Consider the following 19247-nt stretch of genomic DNA (forward strand, 5'->3'; position numbering starts at 1 on the left):
CATTACGCATAGTCGAAAGTAGAAAATTGCAACCAGAAAACTATTTGATTTGTATTCGTGATATTTATAATGACGAGGAATTTGATTTAAATCATATCAAAGACTGAGTACATCGAGATGAAATCTACATTATAAGCCGAATAAAATAAAAACATCTGCCCTGAAGATAAGGATAGTGCTGACAGATCAACTTACAGTTCATTGCGCGCCGTCTGTTTATCAATTGCGTTGCCGTACGCACAACACATGCGCAGAAAGTTTGTAGCTTTGAGGTCCGGATTATAGATCATTTCAGATTATGGGTGTCCGGATTAACGACTTTTGACTCTATTAACATTAAAAAAATCTATATACATTTATTAGTGTACGAGGATTGATCCTGAAATATCATAAGGTCACTTTCAAGGAAATGATAGAAACATTTCACTCGGGGAAGGGACATTCTCTCTGGCTGCCCGTGTTCCATCCGAGCTTCTGTAACATAAGTTTCATAGTAGAATTTAGTCTTAAAAAAAAAAAAAAAAAAAAAAAAAAAAAAAAAGGATAAATGAAATTCGTCTTCTAATTTTGGGTACATTATGAGAAGAACATTCAGGTAGTCGTCAGAATTAATTCTAAACCTTTATTATTATATTTTCCTTAAAGATTTTATAAAATACTCCTTCTAAAATAATATAATTTTGCCCTTTTCCCACAAATAAATATACATGGAAAAATATCCAAACAATCGCAAATTTTATTTAACACAACACACAATTAAAAAATATTAAAACCATGTTTCATAAAAATTCAACGAGCAAACAACGAAAAGTAAGCAATGTTTCAAAATGAGACAGTGTATGATATTCTTTGAAACAGGTGTACACAAAGTCCAACCTTGCATTAGTCACAGGAATATAATATCTGCTGATATTTTACTCAGCAAATTTGACTCATTTAGCATTTGTATATGTTATACGGTCAGATAGAGCTTTCATATCGCCATTAAAAAAACTTTCACTAAGTGATACAAAATATTCCTCTCAATGCCGGAAAACTCAAAGAGTAATAAAAAAGTCTTTAATAATTGAACATTGACTTCACTATAACCGATAATAAAAATAAGACAAATTAATAAATTAAATTAAAAATATTCCAGAGCATCCAGAACATATTCATGTAGAAATCATCGACGACCAATGCTGACTTAGAATACCTAGGGAGGTGACGTCATCCCATCTTAGCACAGTGCGGAGCAGTCGAGACCAATGCGAGATAGCGTCCAGACGGGGGGACGAGCGGAGGCAATCAGATGGCTTGTAAATTCTCCAAGAGTTGGTGGAAACAGACGGTTTCCTTTGATGTTTAAGTTCCATGTAGCCAAGCTGATCATATTATCTAAAATAGCTGTGGATGTTGCGTGTGTATTACACAAATTGAAGGAATATACATTTTTACTATAATGTAATCTACGATTTGTCACTTTGAACATGTGGAGAACTAAAGCGCGAAATAAAAGAAAACTACAACACACATTTGGAAAATCTCATCGAGCTTAAATTAGTTTCTCAATTAGATGTTTTGAGTGTGTTTAAAATTAAGCCAAATAACTTCCTTCACTTCAAACCCATTACATAAGACTAGTATTTAAGAAAAATGGTAAAAGACTGCAAACATGTTAACAATTCTACTGATCTAGAAATGGAAATTACTGATTTTCACCTTAATTAAGATCAAGAATATCACAAAAAGGCATTTGAATAGTCCTAGATCAGAAAAATCACCGAAATGTTAAACTTTTAAAAAGATAAATTGTGGCTTTCGTTCTGGTATTTATTTTTCATTTTGCTGAATGTTCTGTTAATAATAAAAAGAGTATACATTTTCTTTAACATATTATACCACACATTTTTATGCATTGTGTAATGCACTCATAAATGAAATATTAAAAGTGCAATATATAACTGAAGCTTACCAAAATTTTATAAACTTAAAATTGGCTCCCATTAAGTTAAAATTGCGCATAACTGCACCAAGGGAAGGAATGCAAATTTATTTCTTTGTCTGTATTTGGTTTCAATTTCATATAGAAAGAGTTAAAATAGGTTATCTAGGCAACAAAATTTAAACACACATTTTCAGTAAAAATTACAGAATAACAGATTTTGTTTCCCTGAAGACGCAACACCTCACTATTCCAGCTATGATACAGACTGCATACTGTCATAGAGAAAGTCCTTTCTTAAACAGGGAATGCATATACTTTAATCTGTAGATCTTCACAAATAGGTTCATAAAACTTCACAATATGCCAAAATAGTTCGGATTAAGGGGAAAATATAATAAAGTATGCTTGAAACAACTAATAAAAAGCACATTTTGAGCAGCCTTAACAGAAGACAATTTGGTCTCACTAACTTTCTTTACGAATACTCATTAAATTTTTATTTACATTTCTTTTTTTGTTCAACATTTAACTTTCATTGGTTTTAAGAGAAACAGCACTTGATAGAGAGACTCTAAATTCAGAAAAAACTGAAAAAAAATTGGTTTATACACAGGCAGTGCAATTACACTGACCTGTTGGGAAGACAAGACACCGTTGGACAAGGAAAATATTAGGCCAGACAGAGAGGAAAATTCATAGCCTCCTCCTCGTAATGCGAAAGGAGGCCACTTGGGAAAAAATTACATTACAGCAGTAATTTTGAAACCACTAAGAAGCAACAGAACTCTAACAAATCTCAGACTTCTGATAATTATAGTGTGATTAACAGTTCAACCTCACTTCGAATATTACAATACAATATAAAGAAAGCACCAAATCAAACACTTCAATACGGAATTCAAAACCTAAGAAATTAATGCATAGACGCTACCCTAAACATTCAAACATAATGTGAAGCGTTCACGTAAAATAAATAAGTAGTAAAACTCCAATATAAAGCAACATGTGAAAAGGGACCTACAAATTATAAGATTCAAGCATTTCTAGTGAAAATAAAGTTAATATAAAACAAGAATTAACAGCCACAGATGTCTTTTTGCTCTGCACTATTTCTCCATTCTTTTTCTTTCATGATATGTTCTGCAATCCAAGAGTGCACAAAAATGATGACAAATTACACTAGAAGAGGCCAAGGATGGGGGAAGGAATCATTAGATTTTAACTACTTTGAAATTAAAGAATATCTATACACAAAGAGAAATATCTAATATTGTTTCTTAATATATAAAACTTCGAAAGTAGCCTTCTTTGTTTTAAATTCCAGCAATGTGCTACATTGTTACTAAAATCAAGATTGCAGTCGATAGAAAAGCAAATGATTTTCCTTATACGACAGAAGTACAGTAAGCGAAAGAGGTTTTTAATGTATGGGTACAACATGAACAATGAAAGAAAAAAAAATTATACAGTTATTACAGATACACAGAATAAAAGGGAAAATGATCTTTGAGAAAAGTAAATAATTTTAGCGCAGGTACAAAAATGGCACCGAAATTCAATAAGCAGGTAATTTTAAATGACAAATAAACAAAATAAACTTTACTCTGTTAGCTTTGAAGTAGGTGTTATATATAAAAGTATCTTAATTCACACACAGAATTAGTGACATAACAGATCAAAAAAGAGTAAGAATCAAACTCGCAATATATTGACATTAAAAGAGCTATACATATATACTTTTATAGCTTTTTTTTTTTTTTTTTTTTTTTTTTTTTAGAAAGGGCTCAAAAACACCATTCGAAAAACAGATTTCGAAAAACATCTTGGAAACAAAAGTCATAAACCATAAAATATATATTTCATTCAGAATTTTAACGCAAGAACCCTTTCTAATTAAAAGTCCTTTACTTAGGTACACTCATCCATGAGAGAGGATAGCTTAGTCCAATGTACAAGAAATTATCCTGTAATATTACCACGTCACTTTAATGAAATTATAGCAATATTTCACTAAGGGAAAGAACATATTGTCTAGCTGCACGGGATCGAGCCCCGCTTTAATACAGCAAGCCAAAACACATCAAATGCCATTGAATGATATACCATTTTGAAATGATGCAAAAAATTTAAATAAAATTTCGTGAACGAGCTATTGCAATTACCTATATACTAAAATTTTGACCAAAAATTAAACAAAACTAAGATACTCTTTTTTTTCTTTCGAAGGAATCAAAGTCATATACTAATGTAGGGATGCTCAACTTATTGTACTATAAAACCTAAACATAGGAATGAAATTTTGTCAGCTATGTGAGATGTCCAGTACCGAGGAATTCCATAAATTGTTGATTAGAACGTACCTCTCAAAACACACGAAAGGTAAAACACAATTCAAATACTTTACTTTTAGTCTTGAAGCAGATGTTCTATATTAAACTGTCTTAGCTCACATACAGAATTAGTAATATAATAGCTCAAAATCTTGTAAGAACCAAACACGCATTATATAAACATTAAAAAAAAAATCTACATACATTTATTAGTGTTACGAGAGTTTATTCTGAAATATTATAATGTCACTTTCAGTGAAATGATAGAAATTTTCACTCAGGGAAGGGACATTCTGTCTGGCTGCCTGGGTTCCATCCCAGCTTCTGTTACAAAAGTTTCATAGAAGAATTTTAAAAATCTAGAAACGAAACTTATGAGGAAATTATTGACCATAATTGGTTCTATGATTTAGTCATTCTTACAGACATAATAACTAAAATCTTAAACTTGAAGAGGGGGGGGGGAGAACTAAACTAAAGTTTTTAAATTTAAGGGTATTTTAAATTAATTTTAAATCAGAATTAATTTTGTAAAAATATTACACAAATATAAGGAATATACATTTTTACCATAATGCAATGTACATTTTTCCACTTTGAAAATCTGGAGAACTAAAGCGTGAAATATAAGAAAACTGAAACAAACATTTGGAAAATCTCATCGAGCTTAAATTAGTTTCTAAATTAGATGTTTTGAGTGTATTTAAAATTAGGCCAACTACTACGTTCACTTCAAACCCATTACATAAGACTAGTGTTTAAGAAAAATTGTAAAAGATTGCAAATATGTTAACAATTCTACTGATCTAGAAATAGAAATAACTGGTTTTCATCCTAATTAAGATAAAGAATATCACAAAAAGCCATTTGAATAGTCCTAGATCAGAAAAATCATGAACTGTTAAACTTTTAAAAAGATAAATTCCTGCTTTCGATCTACCTAAAAATGTGAAAGAGGATTTTCAACAACAATCTTGTTAAAATCAATGTTCAGATACAGAATAACAAACAAACATCTGGACGACTGCATGGATTTAGCAATAACATCGCATGTACCAGAGGGAGAAAAAAAAACTCTCAGAAGAAATGCAATGTTAAATTTCACATTAAAATATGATTTCCCTGTATTTAATTTTCATCTTGCTGAATTTTTTTGTAAATAATACAATGAGTATACCTTTTCTTTAAGATATTATACCACACATTTTTATACTTTGTGTAATGCACTTATAACTGAAATATTAAAAGTGCAATATATAATTGCAGCTAGCCAAAATTTTATAAACTTAAAATTGGCTCCCATTAAGTTAAAGTTGTTAATAACTGCACCAAGGGAAGGAATGCAATTTTATTTCTTTGTCTGTATTTGGTTTTATTTTCATATAGAAAGAGTTAAAAATAGGTTACCTAGGTAACAAAATTTAAACACACATTTTCAGGAAAAATTACAGAATAACAGATTTTGTTTCCCTGAAGACACAACACCTCGCTATTCCAGCTATGATACAGACTGCATACTGTCATAGAGAAATTCCTTTCTTAAACAGGGAATTCATATACTTTAATCTGTTTTTACACAAGTACTGTTTATGACTACTCCATGGTCCAGGAGTAAAATACTTTATAGTACACCCATCTAAATTTTTATTATTTCCGGTCATCTGTATAGACTGTTTACCTATCACGACTAAACTCCCAATCTGCATTCCAAATAACTCATACAATTCTTCAAGTCATATTTCGTAGTCTATCATTTTTAATACGGCAGGTACTTGCTGTGCGCAGACTTTTAAAGCATGATTTCGCGTATAGCAGTACCTTAAAAGATCCCATTTTATTTGTCCACTGCTAGAATTTCATTCATACGTGGTGCAACATTCATCCATCAACACCGGAAAGAATTTATCTGCTACTTTAAACAATTTCCATGGACTGAAAATGAAGCCCGAAAAATCTTACAAATTTCAAAAGCAATCGATGCCGAAGAATTTTCACATATGAAAGACAGAGAAGTCAAACAATGAATCAGAAAATTACAAAAGAAGAATTGGGGTCTTATAAAACCCCTTGATAATAAAAGCGCTCATTATGAAGAAGAGCTTTTAACTGAAGATAAGATGAAGAAATTGTTAAATAACACAAAAAGCAATGTCTGATCTTCTAGCGAAGAATTACCCAATTAAAGAAAAAACATGTGCTCTTTACAGCGGCACGCATACAGTTGCATCAATCATTCTTATAAGCAAAAGACATCAGCTTTCTCAAAAAATATTTCTGTCATGCATTTGCCAAGAGAACGGAAAGAAGTCCAAAAGAAACTTTCAGAGTGCTTTGCAAAACAAAGTGGAAAGTTATTCTGCAGAATTTTACTTCGATAATAATAAAACATCTCTGATTTGATTTCAAAACGAATTTTTATGTGTGAAATCAGTTTTAAATAGATCTTCGCAAATAGGTTCATAAAACTTCCCAATATGCCAAAATAGTTCAGATTAAGGGAAAAATTTAATAAAGTATGCTTAAAACAACTAATAAAAAGCACATTTTGAGCAGCCTTAACAGAAGACAATTTGGCCCCACTAACTTTCATTACGAGTACTCATTAAATTTTTATTTACATTTCTTTTTTGTTCAACATTTAACTTTCAATGGTTTTAAGAGAAACAGCACTTGACAGACAGACTCTAAATTCGGAAAAAACTGAAACAAAATTGGTTTATACACAGGCAGAGTAATTACACTGACCGGTTGGGAAGAGAAGACCCCGTTAGACAAGGAAAATATTAGGCCAGACAGAGAGGAAAATGCTTAGCCTCCTCCTCGTAATGCGAAAGGAGGCCACTTGGGAAAAAATTACACTACAGCAGTAATTTTGAATCCACTAAGAAGCAACAGAACTCTAACAAATCTCAGACTTCTGATAATTATAGTGTGATTAACAGTTCAACCTCACTTCAAATATTACAATACAATATAAAGAAAGAACCAATTCAGACACTTCAATATGGAATTCAAAACATAAGAAATTAATGCATAGACGCTACCCTAAACAATAAAACATAATGTGAAGCGTTCACGTAAAATAAATAAGTAGTAAAACTCCAATATAAAGCAACATGTGAAAAGGGACCTACAAATTATAACATTCAAGCATTTCTAGTGAAAATAAAGTTAATATAAAACAAGAATTACCAGCCACAGATGTCTTTTTGCTCTGCACTATTTCTCCATTCTTTTTCTTTCATGATATGTTCTGCAATCCAAGAGTGCACAAAAATGATGACAAATTACACTAGAAGAGGCCAAGGATGGGGGAAGGAATCATTAGATTTTAACTACTTTGAAATTAAAGAATATCTATACACAAAGAGAAATATCTAATATTGTTTCTTAATATATAAAACTTCGAAAGTAGCCTTCTTTGTTTTAAATTCCAGCAATGTGCTACATTGTTACTAAAATCATGATTGCAGTCGATAGAAAAGCGAATGATTTTCCTTATACGACAGAAGTACAGTAAGCGAAAGAGGTTTTTAATGTATGGGTACAATATGAACAATGAAAGGAAAAAAAAAATTATACAGTTATTACAGATACACAGAATAAAAGGGAAAATGATCTTCGAGAAAAGTTAATAATTTTAGCGCAGGTACAAAAAATGGCACCGAAAGTCAATAAGCAGGTAATTTTAAATGACAAATAAACAAAATAAACTTTACTGTTAGCTTTGAAGCAGGTGTTATATATAAAACTATCTTAATTCACACACAGAATTAGTGACATAACAGATCAAAAAAGAGTAAGAATCAAACTCGCAATATATTGACATTAAAAAAGCTATACATATATACTTTTATGGCTTTTTTTTTTTTTTTTTTTTTTTTTTTTTAGAAAGGGCTCAAAAACACCATTCTAAAAACAGATTTCGAAAAACATCTTGGAAACAAAAGTCATAAACCATAAAATAAATATTTCATTCAGAATTTTAATGCAAGAACCCTTTCTAATTTTAAGTTCTTTACTTAGGTACACTCATCCATGAGAGAGGACAGCTTAGTCCAATGTACAAGAAATTATACTGTAATATTACCACGTCACTTTAATGAAATTATAGCAATATTTCACTCAGGGAAACAACATATTGTCTAGCTGCACGGGATCGAGCCCCGCTTTAATACAGCAAGCCAAAACACATCAAATGCCATTAAATGATATACCATTTTGAAATGTTGCAAAAAATTTAAATAAAATTTCGTGAATGAGCTAATGCAATTACCTATATACTAAAATTTTGATCAAAAATTCAACAAAACTAAGATACTCTTTTTTTCTTTCGAAGGAATCAAAGTCATATACTAATGTAGGGATGCTCAACTTATTGTACTATAAAACCTAAACATAGGAATGAAATTTTGTCAGCTATGTGAGATGTCCAATACCGAGAAATTCCATAAATTGTAGATTAGAACGTACCTCTCAAAACACACGAAAGGTAAAACACAAATCAAATACTTTACTTTTAGTCTTGAAGCAGATGTTCTATATTAAACTGTCTTAGCTCACATACAGAATTAGTAATATAATAGCTCAAAATGTTGTAAGAACCAAACACGCATTATATAAACATTAAAAAAAAAAAAAATCTACATACATTTATTAGTGTTACGAGGGTTTATTCTGAAATATTATAATGTCACTTGCAGTGAAATGATAGAAATTTTCACTCAGGGAAGGGACATTCTGTCTGGCTGCCTGGGTTCCATCCCAGCTTCTGTTACAAAAGTTTCATAGAAGAATTTTAAAAATCTAGAAACGAAACTCAAGAAATTATTGACCATAATTCGTTCTACGATTTAGTCATTCTTACAGACATAATAACTAATATCTTAAACTTGAGCAGGGAAGAGAACTAAAGTCTTTGAATTTAAGGTTATTTTAAATTTATTTTAAATCAAAATCAATTTTGTAAAAATATTACACAAATATAAGGAATATACATTTTTACCATAATGCTATGTACATTTTGCCACTTTGAAAATTTGGAGAACTAAAGCGTGACATATAAGAAAACTGAAACAAACATTTGGAAAATCTAATCGAGCTTAAATTAGTTTCTAAATTAGATGTTTTGAGTGTATTTAAAATTAGGCCAACTACTACGTTCACCTCAAACCCATTACATAAGACTAGTATTTAAGAAAAATGGTAAAAGATTGCAAATATGTTAACAATTCTACTGATCTAGAAATAGAAATAATTGGTTTTCATCCTAATTAAGATAAAGAATATCACAAAAAGCCATTTGAATAGTCCTAGATCAGAAAAATCATGAACTGTTAAACTTTTAAAAAGATAAATTCCTGCTTTCGATCTACTGAAAATTGTGAAAGAGGATTTTCAACAACAAACTTGTTAAAATCAATGTTCAGATTAAGAATAACAAACAAACATCCGGACGACTGCATGGATTTAGCAATAACATCGCATGTACCAGAGGGAGAAAAAAAAAACTCTCAGAAGAAATGCAATGTTAAATTTCACATTAAAATATGATTTCCCTGTATTTAATTTTCATCTTGCTGAATTTTTTTGTAAATAATACAATGAGTATACCTTTTCTTTAAGATATTATACCACACATTTTTATACTTTGTGTAATGCACTTATAATTGAAATATTAAAAGTGCAATATATAATTGCAGCTAGCCAAAATTTTATAAACTTAAAATTGGCTCCCATTAAGTTAAAGTTGTTAATAACTGCACCAAGGGAAGGAATGCAATTTTATTTCTTTGTCTGTATTTGGTTTTATTTTCATATAGAAAGAGTTAAAAATAGGTTACCTAGGTAACAAAATTTAAACACACATTTTCAGGAAAAATTACAGAATAACAGATTGTGTTTCCCTGAAGACACAACACCTCGCTCTTCCAGCTATGATACAGACTGCATACTGTCATAGAGAAATTCCTTTCTTAAACAGGGAATTCATATACTTTAATCTGTTTTTACACAAGTACTGTTTATGACTAATCCATGGTCCAGGAGTAAAATACTTTATAGTACACCCATCTAAATTTTTATTATTTCCGGTCATCTGTATAGACTGTTTACCTATCACGAACAAACTCCCAATCTGCATTCCAAATAACTCATACAATTCTTCAAGTCATATTTCGTAGTCTATCATTTTTAATACGGCAGGTACTTGCTGAGCGCAGACTTGTAAAGCATGGTTTCGCGTATAGCAGTACCTTAAAAGATCCCATTTTATTTGTCCACTGCTAGAATTTCATTCATACGTGGTGCAACATTCATCCATCAACACTGGAAAGAATTTATCTGCTACTTTAAACAATTTCCATCGACTGAAAATGAAGCCCGAAAAATCTTCCAAATTTCAAAAGCAATCGATGCCGAAGAATTTTCACATATGAAAGACAGAGAAGTCAAACAATGAATCAGAAAATTACAAAAGAAGAATTGGGGTCTTATAAAACCCCTTGATAATAAAAGCGCTCATTATGAAGAAGAGCTTTTAACTGAAGATAAGATGAAGAAATTGTTAAATAACACAAAAAGCAATGTCTGATCTTCTAGCGAAGAATTACCCAATTAAAGAAAAAACATGTGCTCTTTACAGTGGCACGCATACAGTTGCATCAATCATTCTTATAAGCAAGAGACATCAGCTTTCTCAAAAAATATTTCTGTCATGCATTTGCCAAGAGAACGGAAAGAAGTCCAAAAGAAACTTTCAGAGTGCTTTGCAAAACAAAGTCGAAAGTTTTCTGCAGAATTTTACTTCGATAATAATAAAACATCTCTGATTTGATTTCAAAACGAATTTTTATTTGTGAAATCAGTTTTAAATAGATCTTCGCAAATAGGTTCATAAAACTTCCCAATATGCCAAAATAGTTCAGATTAAGGGAAAAATTTAATAAAGTATGCTTAAAACAACTAATAAAAAGCACATTTTGAGCAGCCTTAACAGAAGACAATTTGGCCCCACTAACTTTCATTACGAGTACTCATTACATTTTTATTTACATTTCTTTTTTGTTCAACATTTTACTTTCAATGGTTTTAAGAGAAACAGCACTTGATAGACAGACTCTAAATTCGGAAAAAACTGAAACAAAATTGGTTTATACACAGGCAGAGTATACACTGACCTGCTGGGAAGAGAAGACCCCGTTGGACAAGGAAAATATTAGGCCAGACAGAGAGGAAAATGCTTAGCCTCCTTCTCGTAATGCGAAAGGAGGCCACTTAGAAAAAATTAAACTACAGCAGTAATTTTGAAACCACTAAGAAGCAACAGAACTCTAACAAATCTCAGACTTCTGATAATTATAGTGTGATTAACAGTTCAACCTCACTTCGAATATTACAATACAATATAAAGAAAGAACCAATTCAGACACTTCAATATGGAATTCAAAACCTAAGAAATTAATGCATAGACGCTACCCTAAACATTAAAACATAATGTGAAGCGTTCACGTAAAATAAATAAGTAGTAAAACTCCAATATAAAGCAACATGTGAAAAGGGACCTACAAATTATAACATTCAAGCATTTCTAGTGAAAATAAAGTTAATATAAAACAAGAATTACCAGCCACAGATGTCTTTTTGCTCTGCACTATTTCTCCATTCTTTTTCTTTCATGATATGTTCTGCAATCCAAGAGTGCACAAAAATGATGACAAATTACACTAGAAGAGGCCAAGGATGGGGGAAGGAATCATTAGATTTTAACTACTTTGAAATTAAAGAATATCTATACACAAAGAGAAATATCTAATATTGTTTCTTAATATATAAAACTTCGAAAGTAGCCTTCTTTGTTTTAAATTCCAGCAATGTGCTACATTGTTACTAAAATCATGATTGCAGTCGATAGAAAAGCAAATGATTTTCTTTATACGACAGAAGTACAGTAAGCGAAAGAGGTTTTTAATGTATGGGTACAACATGAACAATGAAAGAAAAAAAAAATTATACAGTTATTACAGATACACAGAATAAAAGGGAAAATGATCTTCGAGAAAAGTAAATAATTTTAGCGCAGGTACAAAAATGGCACCGAAAGTCAATAAGCAGGTAATTTTAAATGACAAATAAACAAAATAAACTTTACTGTTAGCTTTGAAGCAGGTGTTATATATAAAACTATCTTAATTCACACACAGAATTAGTGACATAACAGATCAAAAAAGAGTAAGAATCAAACTCGCAATATATTGACATTAAAAGAGCTATACATATATACTTTTATGGCTTTTTTTTTTTTTTTTTTTTTTTTAGAAAGGGCTCAAAAACACTATTCTAAAAACAGATTTCGAAAAACATCTTGGAAACAAAAGTCATAAACCATAAAATAAATATTTCATTCAGAATTTTAATGCAAGAACCCTTTCTAATTTTAAGTTCTTTACTTAGGTACACTCATCCATGAGAGAGGACAGCTTAGTCCAATGTACAAGAAATTATCCTGTAATATTACCACGTCACTTTAATGAAATTATAGCAATATTTCACTAAGGGAAAGAACATATTGTCTAGCTGCACGGGATCGAGCCCCGCTTTAATACAGCAAGCCAAAACACATCAAATGCCATTGAATGATATACCATTTTGAAATGATGCAAAAAATTTAAATAAAATTTCGTGAATGAGCTATTGCAATTACCTATATACTAAAATTTTGACCAAAAATTCAACAAAACTAAGATACTCTTTTTTTCTTTCGAAGGAATCAAAGTCATATACTAATGTAGGGATGCTCAACTTATTGTACTATAAAACCTAAACATAGGAATGAAATTTTGTCAGCTATGTGAGATGTCCAATACCGAGAAATTCCATAAATTGTAGATTAGAACGTACCTCTCAAAACACACGAAAGGTAAAACACAAATCAAATACTTTACTTTTAGTCTTGAAGCAGATGTTCTATATTAAACTGTCTTAGCTCACATACAGAATTAGTAATATAATAGCTCAAAATGTTGTAAGAACCAAACATGCATTATATAAACATTAAAAAAAAAAAAAAAAATCTACATACATTTATTAGTGTTACGAGGGTTTATTCTGAAATATTATAATGTCACTTGCAGTGAAATGATAGAAATTTTCACTCAGGGAAGGGACATTCTGTCTGGCTGCCTGGGTTCCATCCCAGCTTCTGTTACAAAAGTTTCATAGAAGAATTTTAAAAATCTAGAAACGAAACTTATGAAGAAATTATTGACCATAATTGGTTCTATGATTTAGTCATTCTTACAGACATAATAACTAAAATCTTAAACTTGAGGGGGGAGGGAGAACTAAACTAAAGTTTTTGAATTTAAGGGTATTTTAAATTAATTTTAAATCAGAATTAATTTTGTAAAAATATTACACAAATATAAGGAATATACATTTTTACCATAATGCAATGTACATTTTTCCACTTTGAAAATCTGGAGAACTAAAGCGTGAAATATAAGAAAACTGAAACAAACATTTGGAAAATCTCATCGAGCTTAAATTAGTTTCTAAATTAGATGTTTTGAGTGTATTTAAAATTAGGCCAACTACTACGTTCACTTCAAACCCATTACATAAGACTAGTGTTTAAGAAAAATGGTAAAAGATTGCAAATATGTTAACAATTCTACTGATCTAGAAATAGAAATAACTGGTTTTCATCCTAATTAAGATAAAGAATATCACAAAAAGCCATTTGAATAGTCCTAGATCAGAAAAATCATGAACTGTTAAACTTTTAAAAACATAAATTCCTGCTTTCGATCTACCTAAAAATGTGAAAGAGGATTTTCAACAACAATCTTGTTAAAATCAATGTTCAGATACAGAATAACAAACAAACATCTGGACGACTGCATGGATTTAGCAATAACATCGCATGTACCAGAGGGAGAAAAAAAAAACTCTCAGAAGAAATGCAATGTTAAATTTCACATTAAAATATGATTTCCCTGTATTTAATTTTCATCTTGCTGAATTTTTTTGTAAATAATACAAAGAGTATACCTTTTCTTTAAGATATTATACCACACATTTTTATACTTTGTGTAATGCACTTATAACTGAAATATTAAAAGTGCAATATATAATTACAGCTAGCCAAAATTTTATAAACTTAAAATTGGCTCCCATTAAGTTAAAGTTGTTAATAACTGCACCAAGGGAAGGAATGCAATTTTATTTCTTTGTCTGTATTTGGTTTTATTTTCATATAGAAAGAGTTAAAAATAGGTTACCTAGGTAACAAAATTTAAACACACATTTTCAGGAAAAATTACAGAATAACAGATTTTGTTTCCCTGAAGACACAACACCTCACTATTCCAGCTATGATACAGACTGCATACTGTCATAGAGAAATTCCTTTCTTAAACAGGGAATTCATATACTTTAATCTGTTTTTACACAAGTACTGTTTATGACTACTCCATGGTCCAGGAGTAAAATACTTTATAGTACACCCATCTAAATTTTTATTATTTCCGGTCATCTGTATAGACTGTTTACCTATCACGACTAAACTCCCAATCTGCATTCCAAATAACTCATACAATTCTTCAAGTCATATTTCGTAGTCTATCATTTTTAATACGGCAGGTACTTGCTGAGCGCAGACTTTTAAAGCATGATTTCGCGTATAGCAGTACCTTAAAAGATCCCATTTTATTTGTCCACTGCTAGAATTTCATTCATACGTGGTGCAACATTCATCCATCAACACCGGAAAGAATTTATCTGCTACTTTAAACAATTTCCATGGACTGAAAATGAAGCCCGAAAAATCTTACAAATTTCAAAAGCAATCGATGCCGAAGAATTTTCACATATGAAAGACAGAGAAGTCAAACAATGAATCAGAAAATTACAAAAGAAGAATTGGGGTCTTATAAAACCCCTTGATAATAAAAGCGCTCATTATGAAGAAGAGCTTTTAACTGAAGATAAGATGAAGAAATTGTTAAATAACACAAAAAGCAATGTCTGATCTTCTAGCGAAGAATTACCCAATTAAAGAAAAAACATGTGCTCTTTACAGCGGCACGCATACAGTTGCATCAATCATTCTTATAAGCAAAAGACATCAGCTTTCTCAAAAAATATTTCTGTCATGCATTTGCCAAGAGAACGGAAAGAAGTCCAAAAGAAACTTTCAGAGTGCTTTGCAAAACAAAGTCGAAAGTTTTCTGCAGAATTTTACTTCGATAATAATAAAACATCTCTGATTTGATTTCAAAACGAATTTTTATTTGTGAAATCAGTTTTAAATAGATCTTCGCAAATAGGTTCATAAAACTTCCCAATATGCCAAAATAGTTCAGATTAAGGGAAAAATTTAATAAAGTATGCTTAAAACAACTAATAAAAAGCACATTTTGAGCAGCCTTAACAGAAGACAATTTGGCCCCACTAACTTTCATTACGAGTACTCATTACATTTTTATTTACATTTCTTTTTTGTTCAACATTTAACTTTCAATGGTTTTAAGAGAAACAGCACTTGACAGACAGACTCTAAATTCGGAAAAAACTGAAACAAAATTGGTTTATACACAGGCAGAGTAATTACACTGACCGGTTGGGAAGAGAAGACCCCGTTAGACAAGGAAAATATTAGGCCAGACAGAGAGGAAAATGCTTAGCCTCCTTCTCGTAATGCGAAAGGAGGCCACTTGGGAAAAAATTACACTACAGCAGTAATTTTGAAACCACTAAGAAGCAACAGAACTCTAACAAATCTCAGACTTCTGATAATTATAGTGTGATTAACAGTTCAACCTCACTTCGAATATTACAATACAATATAAAGAAAGAACCAATTCAGACACTTCAATATGGAATTCAAAACCTAAGAAATTAATGCATAGACGCTACCCTAAACATTAAAACATAATGTGAAGCGTTCACGTAAAACAAATAAGTAGTAAAACTCCAATATAAAGCAACATGTGAAAAGGGACCTACAAATTATAACATTCAAGCATTTCTAGTGAAAATAAAGTTAATATAAAACAAGAATTACCAGCCACAGATGTCTTTTTGCTCTGCACTATTTCTCCATTCTTTTTCTTTCATGATATGTTCTGCAATTCAAGAGTGCACAAAAATGATGACAAATTACACTAGAAGAGGCCAAGGATGGGGGAAGGAATCATTAGATTTTAACTACTTTGAAATTAAAGAATATCTATACACAAAGAGAAATATCTAATATTGTTTCTTAATATATAAAACTTCGAAAGTAGCCTTCTTTGTTTTAAATTCCAGCAATGTGCTACATTGTTACTAAAATCATGATTGCAGTCGATAGAAAAGCAAATGATTTTCTTTATACGACAGAAGTACAGTAAGCGAAAGAGGTTTTTAATGTATGGGTACAACATGAACAATGAAAGAAAAAAAAAATTATACAGTTATTACAGATACACAGAATAAAAGGGAAAATGATCTTCGAGAAAAGTAAATAATTTTAGCGCAGGTACAAAAATGGCACCGAAAGTCAATAAGCAGGTAATTTTAAATGACAAATAAACAAAATAAACTTTACTGTTAGCTTTGAAGCAGGTGTTCTATATAAAACTATCTTAATTCACACACAGAATTAGTGACATAACAGATCAAAAAAGAGTAAGAATCAAACTCGCAATATATTGACATTAAAAGAGCTATACATATATACTTTTATGGCTTTTTTTTTTTTTTTTTTTTTTTTTTTTAGAAAGGGCTCAAAAACACTATTCTAAAAACAGATTTCGAAAAACATCTTGGAAACAAAAGTCATAAACCATAAAATAAATATTTCATTCAGAATTTTAATGCAAGAACCCTTTCTAATTTTAAGTTCTTTACTTAGGTACACTCATCCATGAGAGAGGACAGCTTAGTCCAATGTACAAGAAATTATCCTGTAATATTACCACGTCACTTTAATGAAATTATAGCAATATTTCACTAAGGGAAAGAACATATTGTCTAGCTGCACGGGATCGAGCCCCGCTTTAATACAGCAAGCCAAAACACATCAAATGCCATTGAATGATATACCATTTTGAAATGATGCAAAAAATTTAAATAAAATTTCGTGAATGAGCTATTGCAATTACCTATATACTAAAATTTTGACCAAAAATTCAACAAAACTAAGATACTCTTTTTTTCTTTCGAAGGAATCAAAGTCATATACTAATGTAGGGATGCTCAACTTATTGTACTATAAAACCTAAACATAGGAATGAAATTTTGTCAGCTATGTGAGATGTCCAATACCGAGAAATTCCATAAATTGTAGATTAGAACGTACCTCTCAAAACACACGAAAGGTAAAACACAAATCAAATACTTTACTTTTAGTCTTGAAGCAGATGTTCTATATTAAACTGTCTTAGCTCACATACAGAATTAGTAATATAATAGCTCAAAATGTTGTAAGAACCAAACATGCATTATATAAACATTAAAAAAAAAAAAAAAATCTACATACATTTATTAGTGTTACGAGGGTTTATTCTGAAATATTATAATGTCACTTGCAGTGAAATGATAGAAATTTTCACTCAGGGAAGGGACATTCTGTCTGGCTGCCTGGGTTCCATCCCAGCTTCTGTTACAAAAGTTTCATAGAAGAATTTTAAAAATCTAGAAACGAAACTTATGAAGAAATTATTGACCATAATTGGTTCTATGATTTAGTCATTCTTACAGACATAATAACTAAAATCTTAAACTTGAGGGGGGAGGGAGAACTAAACTAAAGTTTTTGAATTTAAGGGTATTTTAAATTAATTTTAAATCAGAATTAATTTTGTAAAAATATTACACAAATATAAGGAATATACATTTTTACCATAATGCAATGTACATTTTTCCACTTTGAAAATCTGGAGAACTAAAGCGTGAAATATAAGAAAACTGAAACAAACATTTGGAAAATCTCATCGAGCTTAAATTAGTTTCTAAATTAGATGTTTTGAGTGTATTTAAAATTAGGCCAACTACTACGTTCACTTCAAACCCATTACATAAGACTAGTGTTTAAGAAAAATGGTAAAAGATTGCAAATATGTTAACAATTCTACTGATCTAGAAATAGAAATAACTGGTTTTCATCCTAATTAAGATAAAGAATATCACAAAAAGCCATTTGAATAGTCCTAGATCAGAAAAATCATGAACTGTTAAACTTTTAAAAACATAAATTCCTGCTTTCGATCTACCTAAAAATGTGAAAGAGGATTTTCAACAACAATCTTGTTAAAATCAATGTTCAGATACAGAATAACAAACAAACATCTGGACGACTGCATGGATTTAGCAATAACATCGCATGTACCAGAGGGAGAAAAAAAAAACTCTCAGAAGAAATGCAATGTTAAATTTCACATTAAAATATGATTTCCCTGTATTTAATTTTCATCTTGCTGAATTTTTTTGTAAATAATACAAAGAGTATACCTTTTCTTTAAGATATTATACCACACATTTTTATACTTTGTGTAATGCACTTATAACTGAAATATTAAAAGTGCAATATATAATTACAGCTAGCCAAAATTTTATAAACTTAAAATTGGCTCCCATTAAGTTAAAGTTGTTAATAACTGCACCAAGGGAAGGAATGCAATTTTATTTCTTTGTCTGTATTTGGTTTTATTTTCATATAGAAAGAGTTAAAAATAGGTTACCTAGGTAACAAAATTTAAACACACATTTTCAGGAAAAATTACAGAATAACAGATTTTGTTTCCCTGAAGACACAACACCTCACTATTCCAGCTATGATACAGACTGCATACTGTCATAGAGAAATTCCTTTCTTAAACAGGGAATTCATATACTTTAATCTGTTTTTACACAAGTACTGTTTATGACTACTCCATGGTCCAGGAGTAAAATACTTTATAGTACACCCATCTAAATTTTTATTATTTCCGGTCATCTGTATAGACTGT

The 19247-nt window shown here is 30.5% G+C and overlaps 2 long non-coding RNA genes across 5 annotated transcripts in view; one reads left to right on the top strand and one right to left on the bottom strand.

Annotated features, from left to right (window-relative positions):
• LOC146993178 (uncharacterized) overlaps window positions 1-19247 on the top strand; it is an 880479-nt gene that overhangs the window by 640149 nt on the left and 221083 nt on the right. The window lies entirely within an intron of this gene.
• LOC146993183 (uncharacterized) overlaps window positions 2977-19247 on the bottom strand; it is a 175237-nt gene continuing 158966 nt past the window's right edge. For all 3 annotated transcript variants that reach the window (XR_015038294.1, XR_015038295.1, XR_015038293.1), the window contains 3 exons: window positions 11882-11981; window positions 7450-7549; window positions 2977-3106 (listed from right to left, as the gene is read on the bottom strand). This is a non-coding gene — a long non-coding RNA (uncharacterized LOC146993183). The remainder of the gene's footprint in view (window positions 3107-7449; window positions 7550-11881; window positions 11982-19247) is intronic.

The sequence above is a fragment of the Stegodyphus dumicola genome, chromosome X1, assembly GCF_044657685.1.
Source record: "Stegodyphus dumicola isolate Sdum_Otavi_A_Nest chromosome X1, ASM4465768v1".
Lineage (NCBI taxonomy): Eukaryota > Metazoa > Arthropoda > Arachnida > Araneae > Eresidae > Stegodyphus > Stegodyphus dumicola.